The sequence below is a fragment of the Camarhynchus parvulus genome, chromosome 20 (assembly GCF_901933205.1).
Source record: "Camarhynchus parvulus chromosome 20, STF_HiC, whole genome shotgun sequence".
Classification (NCBI taxonomy): Eukaryota; Metazoa; Chordata; class Aves; order Passeriformes; family Thraupidae; genus Camarhynchus; species Camarhynchus parvulus.
The window spans coordinates 13,578,102-13,587,689 of record NC_044590.1 but is presented as its reverse complement, the minus strand read 5'-3'; positions in this window follow the sequence as shown (position 1 = coordinate 13,587,689).

Below are 9,588 nucleotides of genomic sequence, written 5' to 3'. Positions count from 1 at the left end.
AGCACAGCTAATTGCTTTTTGACTGCAGAACAAAAGCCGCTCATCTGCCTAATTACACTGTGAAAATGAGAAGAATTTAAACAGGAATTATAAGTAATCACAGAAGCAAAGAGAGGAGTGAATGCCTATGGAAACCTGGATGCAGGGCTGAGCACAAAGAAGGCAGCAGCTAGAAGAGGGGGGTGACAAGGAAAGTATTTAAGGCTCATTATATTGAGCTAATTGGCTGCTCCTCAAGTACCTCCCTGCTCAGGCACTCCAAGCACCCTGTGCTTCCTGGGGAATTGAAGCTTCCCAGTATCCCAGAGGAGTCCTGTGGGTCAGAACCATGGTCTCTGGCAGGTGGGGAAACACAGGAGTCACTCCACCGACCCTGGGGTGCTGTCCCCACTCGGGCACCAGGACACTGGAGCTCCGCAGGGCAGGAGCCAGGCAGGGTCTCCCGAGAGCAGAGCTCCCCCAGGCTGGGTGGGCAAGGCTCCCGTGGGCTCTGCAGAGGTCGGGTTCACAGAATGTCCTGAGCTGGAAGGGACCCACATCAAGTCCAGCTCCTGGCCCTGCACAGGACACCCCGACAACCCCACCAAGCATTTTCCAAATGCTCTTGGAGCTCTAGCAGGTTCCTGTCTGGGCAAAGGGATGGAGAGCCCCGAGGAGAGCCCGAGCCCTGCACTCAGCTCCACCCAAGCCCAGGGCTGTGCAGGGACCCGCTGGGGTGAGCTGGGTGGCTCTCTGAGAGAGGAGGGTGGGGAAAGGAAGAAGTCATTCTGTTCTGAGAATAGTCAGTGGGGCAGACACAGGAGGAGAAAATCAGGTCACATGGAAAATCTCAGGGTCCTCACTGGAAAAGCAAGTCCTGTTCTCCCGAGGCCCACATGGAGACAGTGGTCAGGAAAGCTGGAAAGAGTCAATTTAATGTTTCCTGAGAGGTAATTAACCTGCAGAGCTCCGTGTGGGGGAGGAAGGTCCTTGCATCAAGTACCAGGATGGCTCCCTGCCATCCCATGGCCCCACCTGGACACAGGGCTGCCAGGAGAGCAGGGACACCAAGGACAGCTCGGGCAGGAGGTTTTGGTTCCTGGTGGTGAAGCACTGGGATGTGACAGTGCCAGCCTGTGGCACAGGCAGGAGGAGCCTTTGCAGGAGCCACCCTGGCTCTGTCACCTCTGGGTGCAGCCCCAGAGCCCCCGAGGGACAGGCAGAGCCCACACAGGGGCTGGGCCGGGGGGCTCAGGGGGACCCTCTGGGCTGAACCCCTGCTCAGGTCCCAGCCAGACCCAGACCCAGCATTCACCCCAACACTGGGTCCTGCCAGTCCCACCTGCAGGGCAGGCCAGGAGTGCTCTGCTCTGGAATGCTGTGTGGGAATCAATAGTTCATTTCTTACCGAGGGACGGGAGGGAGGGAGCAGCAGCAGGAGGAAATCAAAGCAAATGGGAATGACACAGGCACGGGCTGACGTCTGAGCCAGGCCCCAGCAGCAGCTGCAGGTCAGAGCAGCCCAGGCTCTGCCACAGCACTGCCAGACTTGGAGGTGCTGGGGGATGTGAGAGCCAAAAGCCTTTGGTCACCAGGGTTTGTCAGCACAGCTGTGGTCCAGCTGAGCAGCACAGTGGGATCTGGGCTTTCACCCATGCTGAAGACACCACCTGAGCCCACCAGAGACACAGACTCAGCCCAGAGCTCAGACACAGCCTGGCATTCTGCGCCTGACAGAGGCATCGTGGAATGGTCTGGGTTGGAAGGACATCACAGAGTGCCAGTCCCACCCCTGCCATGGACAGGGACACCTTCCACTATCCTGGGCTCCTCCAAGCCCTGTCCAGCCTGGCCTTGGGCACTTCCAAAGATGGGGCAGCCAGAGCTTCTCTGGACACCCTGTGCCAGGGCCACAGCACCCTCACAGGGAGGAATTTCTTCCTAACATCTCATCTGAATCTCTCCTTTTTTACTTTAAAACCCCTCCTTCCTATCACTATCTGCCTGTGTAAAAAGTCTCCCTAGTGCAGGACAGTGCATCCCATCCCCATCCCCATCCCATGCCCATGCCATCCCCATCCCCATCCCATCCCCATCCCCATCCCATCCCCATCCCATGCCCATCCCATGCCCATCCCATGCCCATCCCATGCCCATCCCATGCCCATCCCCATCCCCATCCCATGCCCATCCCCATCCCATGCCCATCCCCATCCCATCCCATGCCCATCCCCATCCCATCCCCATGCCCATCCCATGCCCATCCCCATCCCATCCCCATGCCCATCCCATGCCCATCCCATGCCATCCCATGTATTTCTCCATTCCAGAGCTCCAGCCCTACAGCTCAGACATGCCTGCAGGGCTGCCAAGGCGCCCTTTGTTCCAGGCAGGTCTTTTCCCAGCACTAATGATCTCACCTTTTGCAGATGAATTCCCACAGGTTTTTAAAAGAAAAGGAATTGCTTGAATACCTCCCAGACTCAAAAACAGGGAGAGGGAATTTACCACCCTGCTATTAAACATTTTCCAGCGCTAACAGCAGCATCCCAAGAGCTGGGATGCTGGCATTATCCTGCCCTGAAATCCCTGCTGTGCCAGCTGCTGGCAAGCACAGGCAGCAGGGGATGCCCTCCCAAGGGCTGCAGGTGCCCAGGGAGGTCCCTGTGCCCACAGCACCCCCAGCCCCACATGGGGGGGCACTCCAGTGGAGGGCCCAGCATCCAGCCTGTCCCACCAGCAGGTGTGTTCCTCTCCTGGAGGAAAGTTCTGACCACCAACTGCCCAGTCCAAGCAGCTACAAACTCCTTTGTGCACGGAATCACAGGATCATTGAGGCTGGGAAGGACCTTTAAGTCATTGTCTTGTTTGAACAGCCAGGTGTCTGCTAAGGAAGGCAGGAGCCTCCCCTGAAATGGAAAATGTAAAACCCTCCCTCTGAATTATTATAAGTTTGAAATTAAGGGCTCTCAGGCAAAATAATGGGAATAGGAATAACAGTTCTTTATTAGGGAAGATAAAAAAACCAACACAAAACAAAACAATGCAGTAGTACACCACAACCATGCCAGAGTCAGAATAGGCCCTGACACCCTGTGGGTCAGAGTGGTGGCAGCAGTCCTGTTGTGGTGTTGTGAGGGTCCCCAGGACAAGGTGAGAGATGAGAATTGCCTCCAAGTTGTCAGAAGGCTGATTTATTATATTATGATATTATATTAAAAGAAATGATATACTAAAACTATACTAAAGAAAGAGAAAGGAGACATCAGAAGGCTGGCAAGGAATGAATAATAAAAAGCTGTGACAGAATCAGAGGTTCAACACAGCTGGACTGGGATTGGTCATTAGGTTAAAAAATTCACATGCTGGGCAAACAATTCTCCAAATCACATTCCAGAGGAGCAAAACATGGAGAAGCTGAGGCCTCTCATCTTGCCAGGAGAAGGAATCCTGGTGAAGGGATTTTTCATAAAACATCCTGGTGGCACAGCCCCATCCCATGGGGGCTCAGCCCTCCTGCAGTGCCAGCTGTGCTGCTGCTGCAGCAGGGATCCTGCACAAGGGGGGAGTTTTCCTCTGCAGCTCCAGGGCTGCTGCAGATGGGCCTGGGCTCCCTCTGGCAATGCAGGGCAGCAGAAAGCTGCTCCTCTGGCAATGCAGTGGGCAAAGGCTGCTGTGCTGCTCCAGGCTCAGATTGGATCCAGGTAGGAATGCTTGGCTCCTCCCCATGGGATGCTGGAATTGGATCAGCCCTGCAGGGACACTCACTGGCCCATGAACAGAAGAGATCTCCTGGAGGGAGGATTGGTTGTGGAAGAGACAAAGAAAACTGCCCCATGAACAGAGGATAACTGCCCCATCAGACAGGAACAGATACACACCCCCTTTCCAACCTAAGACAATCAGCCAAGCCCAACCCTTAACCCAGCACTGCCCCCTTCCCATGTCCCAAGTGCCACATTCACACACCTTTGGAACACTTCCAGGGATGGGGACTCCACCACTGCCCGGGGCAGCTGTGCCAGTGCCTCCCTTTGTGCCAGTGGCAGCTTTTGGAAATCCTGCCCTACATGGCTATGCCAGGATACCTCTGTGGTGACCAAAATAAAGAAAGATTTGAGGGCAATCTTGTCTCAACCGTCTGCATCCCTAAAATCTTGTTAGGAAAATTAATCCACAAACATCAGAGGTTTATGTCCAAAAAGGAGACAGCGGAGTCCATTTATTTTATTTGAATATAGGGAGAGGCCATGGGGCATCCCCCTGGGATCTCTGCAATTTTTGGAGGATGTAGCCTCCTTTTTATCCCAATTTCCTGGCCACATTTCGCTTCTCTCTTTCTCCATTGGCTGAGGCACTTGAGAGGTTCAGACTTCCCAAATTATCTGATACCAGAGATTTCCCTCGAATGTATAACCCTCCCTTTTCATTTTTAATTCTTATGGAATTTAGAGGTTTTTCTTCCTCACTGTTTCTTTCATCTTTCAATGTCTAATTTCATTTATCAGCAACGTGATAAAGTTTATTTGTGAAGGCAAATACTTTTTTTTCCATTCATCAATCAGTGGAATCCTTCCCATTGTTTCTTTTATCTCCCAGTGCTGGTTTTATCTAACAGCAAACCCACAGCTTGTTTGGAAAGACAAATCTGCCATTCCTCTCAATCTCATGCAGTGCTGGATTTGCCTTCAGTCCTCAGCAGAAGGCAGATGATCTGCACAAATGACCTGGAGAAGGATGCCCAGCACAGGGAGTCCCCTCTGCCCTGGCCCCAGGCTTGATGTGGCTCTGGACACAGGAGGAGCTCACCTGGGATTGCCTCAAGGGAAAGATGCTGGACTGCAGGGGGGGTGTCCATGAGAAGAAATGTACATTTTTCTCTTGAATAGATTTTTCTACAGAGGAAAAACTCATCCATCCTAATTTGCCCCTCCTTCTTCCTGCTGCCCTGAACGCCGGGGTTGGGGCTTACCTGGGGCAGCAGCGATGCCATTTCTCATATTCCTTGGAAATGTTCCTCTGTGGTGCTGTGAGGTGCCCAGGACGAGGTGAGAGATGAGAATTTGACTCCATATTCCTTAGAAGGCTGATATTATATTATATTATATTATATTATATTATATTATATTATATTATATTATATTATATTATATTATATTATATTATATTATATTATATTATATTATATTATATTATATTATATTATATTATATTATATTATATTATATTATATTATATTATATTATATTATATTATATTATATTATATTATATCAATTATATTATATCATATTATATTATATTATATCATATTATATTATATCCTATCCTATCATATTTATCATATGATATCATGTCATAATGCTATACTAAAACTATACTAAAAAGAATAGAGAAAAGATACATCAGAAGGCTAGACAAGAATGAATAATAAAAACCTGTGACAGACTTAGAGAGTCCAACACAGCTGGCTGTGATTGGCCATTAAATTAAAACAATTCACATGCTGGGTAAGCAATTCTCCAAATCACATTCCAAAATAGCAAAACATGGAGAAGCTGAACCTTCCCAGCTTGCCAGAAGAAGAAATCCTGGCGAAGGGATTTTTCATAAAACATCACAGTGACATTCCTCTGCCTCAGCAAAGCAGGCCTGGTTTACATAAGCACCTCAGGGATATTTGCAGGAGGCAGGGCCCCTGGAGCAGCAGGGAGGGAGGGAGGGAGGTGTGTGCTGTGAGGCTGCACACTCTGCAGGGAGCTGGGCATGCAGCGAGCGAGGGCTGCCAAGCCAGAGCCACAGCGTCAGTCCCGCTGCTGCCGTGGCACTTCCAGCTCCTTTTCCTCAGAGAGAAGAGCAAGGAAGAAGGGATGGAATCCCCCTTGCCAGCTTGTGGCTGTACAGGATGGCTCTGACAGGGGAGAGCCTGGCAGCAAGAGCACAGAGCTGTCACAACCCCGAAACCTCAGGGTCTGTCTGACACCTGGCAGGAGCATTTATCCACAGCTCGTGGAGCTCAGGAGCCAGAGCCAGAAGGGAATTGCCAGGATCAACCCTCCTTGTTCAAGCATTTTTATTCAGCACAGTATCTCCTTCCTCATCCTTTCCCTCAGCCCTCCCTGCTGCCAAACTTCCCACGTGTTCCAGGCAGCACTGGGGCTGCTGGGTTGGAGGCACCGGCCAAGAAGAATCATAGAAGATTCATAGAAGAATCACAGAATTGTTTGGGTTGGAAACAATTCTGATTCCAACCCAAACAATTGGTGATTCCACCCCCAGCCATGGCAGGGACACCTCCCACTGTCCCAGGTGCTCCCAGCCCTGTCCAGCCTGGCCTTGGGCACTGCCAGGGATCCAGGGGCAGCCCCAGCTGCTCTGGGCACCTGTGCCAGGGCCTCAGCGCCCTCCCAGGGAACAATTCCCTCCCAATATCCCATCCAGCCCTGCCCTCTGGCAGTGGGAGCCATTCCCTGTGTCCTGTCCCTCCAGGCCTTGTCCCCAGTCCCTCTCCAGCTCTCCTGGAGCTCCTTGAGGCCCTGGAAGGGGCTCTGAGGCCTCCACAGAGCTTCCTCTTGTTCAGGCTGAACAGTCCCAATTGTTTTGGCCTCAGAACCCTGTAGCTCTTGTGTTCACCATGCACACACCTGCAGCTGTGACTGGGGACCTCAGGGGAGCAGAGGATCTGCTTTATTAAACAACTCATACAAAACCTCTGCCATGTTTCATTGAGCAGAGTCCCAGCACCCTGGAGCTCACAAAGTCACTGCAGAAAGCCTGGAAGAAGCTCTGGGTTCCAAAGGCCTCAGACCTGGGAGTGGTAGAGCCAGAGTGATTCAGGGTGATGGGACTGGTGACATTGGTCACAGCATGCTGATGGATTCCAGCACTCATGTCACCTGGCATCAGCCTCAGTTCATGTCTGTAGGCCTCTTGTTGGACCTCATTCCAGCCAAACCCTCAGGAACCAAATCAACCCCATCCCTGGAAGTGTCTGAGACCAGGCTGGATGGGATTTGGAGCAATCTGATGTAGTGGAAGGTGTCTCTGCCCATGGCAGGGGGTGGAATGAGATGAGCTTTAAGGTCCCTCCAATCCAAACCATTCTGTGACTCCATGAATCCTCGACACTTTGGCTTCAGGCTGGCCCAGGACTCTTGCCAGGGAGCTGCTGGGCAATGCTGGGGGCTGTGGAAGCTGGACCTGTGACATTCTGAGCCTCGTGCAGCATTTGTACCACACGGTGCTCCTGCTGAGCTGGGAGCCTGGGCCTGTGCTGGACCATTGTACAGGCCTGGTAAATCCTGTCCCCCAGCAGATTTACTCTGCTCTGAAAGATAAAGAGAAACATGGTGCAAGAAGCAAGGAGTTCTCAAGCAGCGACTGTAAAATAGAAATAGGTTGTTGTTTGACTTCAGAGGTCAAAGCATCCCCCTCCTGCACTGACAGAGGATAAATATATCCAGGCCAGCCCTCATTGCTGCTCACCCAACCCCTGCCCCAGCCCCGTGGTTAATGGGCTCCAGAAGGCTGGAATGTGAAATGTTTGGAGCCTGCAGCTGTGCCCAGGGGCTGTGAGCTGGGTGCTGTGGGCAGAGGCCAGGCTGCTCCAGGCACATTCCTCTGCAGTCCTTGCAATTCAGGAGTCAGCAGGGAGCTGGTGCTGGCAGGTGGAGGCAGTTTGCTCTTGTGTACGGGATCACTGAATTTCAGGGCTATAAACAGGACTTGCAGCCAGGATAAGGCGAAAGCCTGGTGGATCACTCACCTGGATGGAGTCAGGTGTGATCCCACAGCAGAGGTGGAGAGAAGATTCAATTCCTGCTTATCTTCCAAACACTGCTCTTTCTGCATATCCTGGGCAAGCTTGAACATCTCTGTGATTTTAAGGAGGCCTGTGGCAGTTGCTGAGCAAGAAATCCTGCAGCAGCAACACCTGAACCCTTTGGAAGAGATGCCTGCACCAAGCCCTGCAGCCCCGCACCCTGTCAGAGTCCTTCCCACTCTCCCCTGCTCCTGGGATCCCCCTCACACCATCCCACTGCAGCCTGGGGTTTATTGTGTTTGCATCCTCCTCTTTGCATTATAGATTTGGCCTTTGTCTTTGTTATTTGTGTCTCCAATTCTTCCCCTACCAAGTACATCAGTCGCTATGGAAACGATTATTTCCTCGGGATGAGTAATCTTCGTGACAGCCCGAAAACAGCAAAAAGTCAGAGCATACACTGCACCTTCTACTTAATTCAGCGAGTTGTTAATTAGCTCTTCCCTTCAAAGGGATCAAAATCTCTGCCACCAATGATCTGCAGGGAAAAAGAAGGAGTTTTGACTGGCTGCTTTGATCATTTTGTGCTAACTTGGCATGAATTGGAGGAAGCCAACAGGCAGCTGCTGGAGCAGTAACCACCAGCCTGTCCCTGCGTGTGGGAGGACCAGAGGACGTCAGCTGCATGTAGGAAGCTCCCAGTAACTCACAGTGTGAACCACTGAGCAAAGCAGAAATCCCAGTGGAGTCCCAGCACTCTGGAGCTGACAAAGTCACTGCACCACAGCTGGGGGGTGCAGGATCCCCCCAGGGTCCCCAGGTGGGTAAAAGGCCAGTGACACCTGGCTCCCACCAGCCATGGTGTGGCCAGCAGGGCCAGGGCAGTGCCTGCCCCTGTTGCACTGCTGAGGTCACAGCTCAGATCCTGTGCCTGGTTCTGGGACCCTCACAAAAAGAGAGACCTTGAGGGGCTGGAGCATTTCCAGAGGAGGGAACAGGGCTGGGGAAGGGGCTGGAGCACCAGGAGCAGCTGAGGGGGCTGGAAAGGGGCTCAGCATGGAGAAAAGGAGGCTCAGGGGGGCCCTTCTGGCTCTGCACAGCTCCTGACAGGAGGGGACAGCCAGGTGGGGTTCAGGCTGTGCTCCAGGGAACAGGGACAGGATGAGAGGAAATGGCCTTAACTTGTGCCAGAGGAGGTTTAGATTGGATATTTCAGAAAATTTCCTGACAGAAAGGGTGCTCAGGCACTGGCACAGCTGCCCAGGGCAGTGGTGGAGTCACTGTCCCTGGTGGCATCAGCTGTGTGGATGTGGCACCTGGGGACATGGGCTAGTGGTGGCCTTGGCAGTGCTGGGGGAGGGGTTGCACTCCACCATCTGAGAGGGCTTTTCAGACCTTCACAATAAAAAAGAAACTCTAGCAGGACCCCATGAGCCTCTCCATGGGGCACCACAGCCAGCAGTGCCCACCCAGCAGGGACAGCGCCGGCTCTGCCGGCTCCATGTGCAATATCCCAAAGTTTCTCCAAGGCCTGACATCAATGAGAGATGATTAAACAGCTCAGGCTCTCACAGGGTGTCTGATGGCACAGCCAGGGCCAGGATGGAGCCCAGACCCCTGAGGCACCTGAGTGCTGCTGCTGCTCCTCACACAGGGTGAGGGCTGGGGTGGAGACCTGGCCCTGGCTGCTGCAGGCTCAGTGAGAATTGTGCTTCAGCTGAGTTCTAGAAGGATCCAGGGATGAGAGGCAAAGAGGAGCCTGAGCAGGGCATCTCCTCCTGCCTTCTGAGGAGGAGGCTCAGGTTAGGATGTCGCAGAGGAGAGCATGGCTGGTGAGCACTGCCAGGT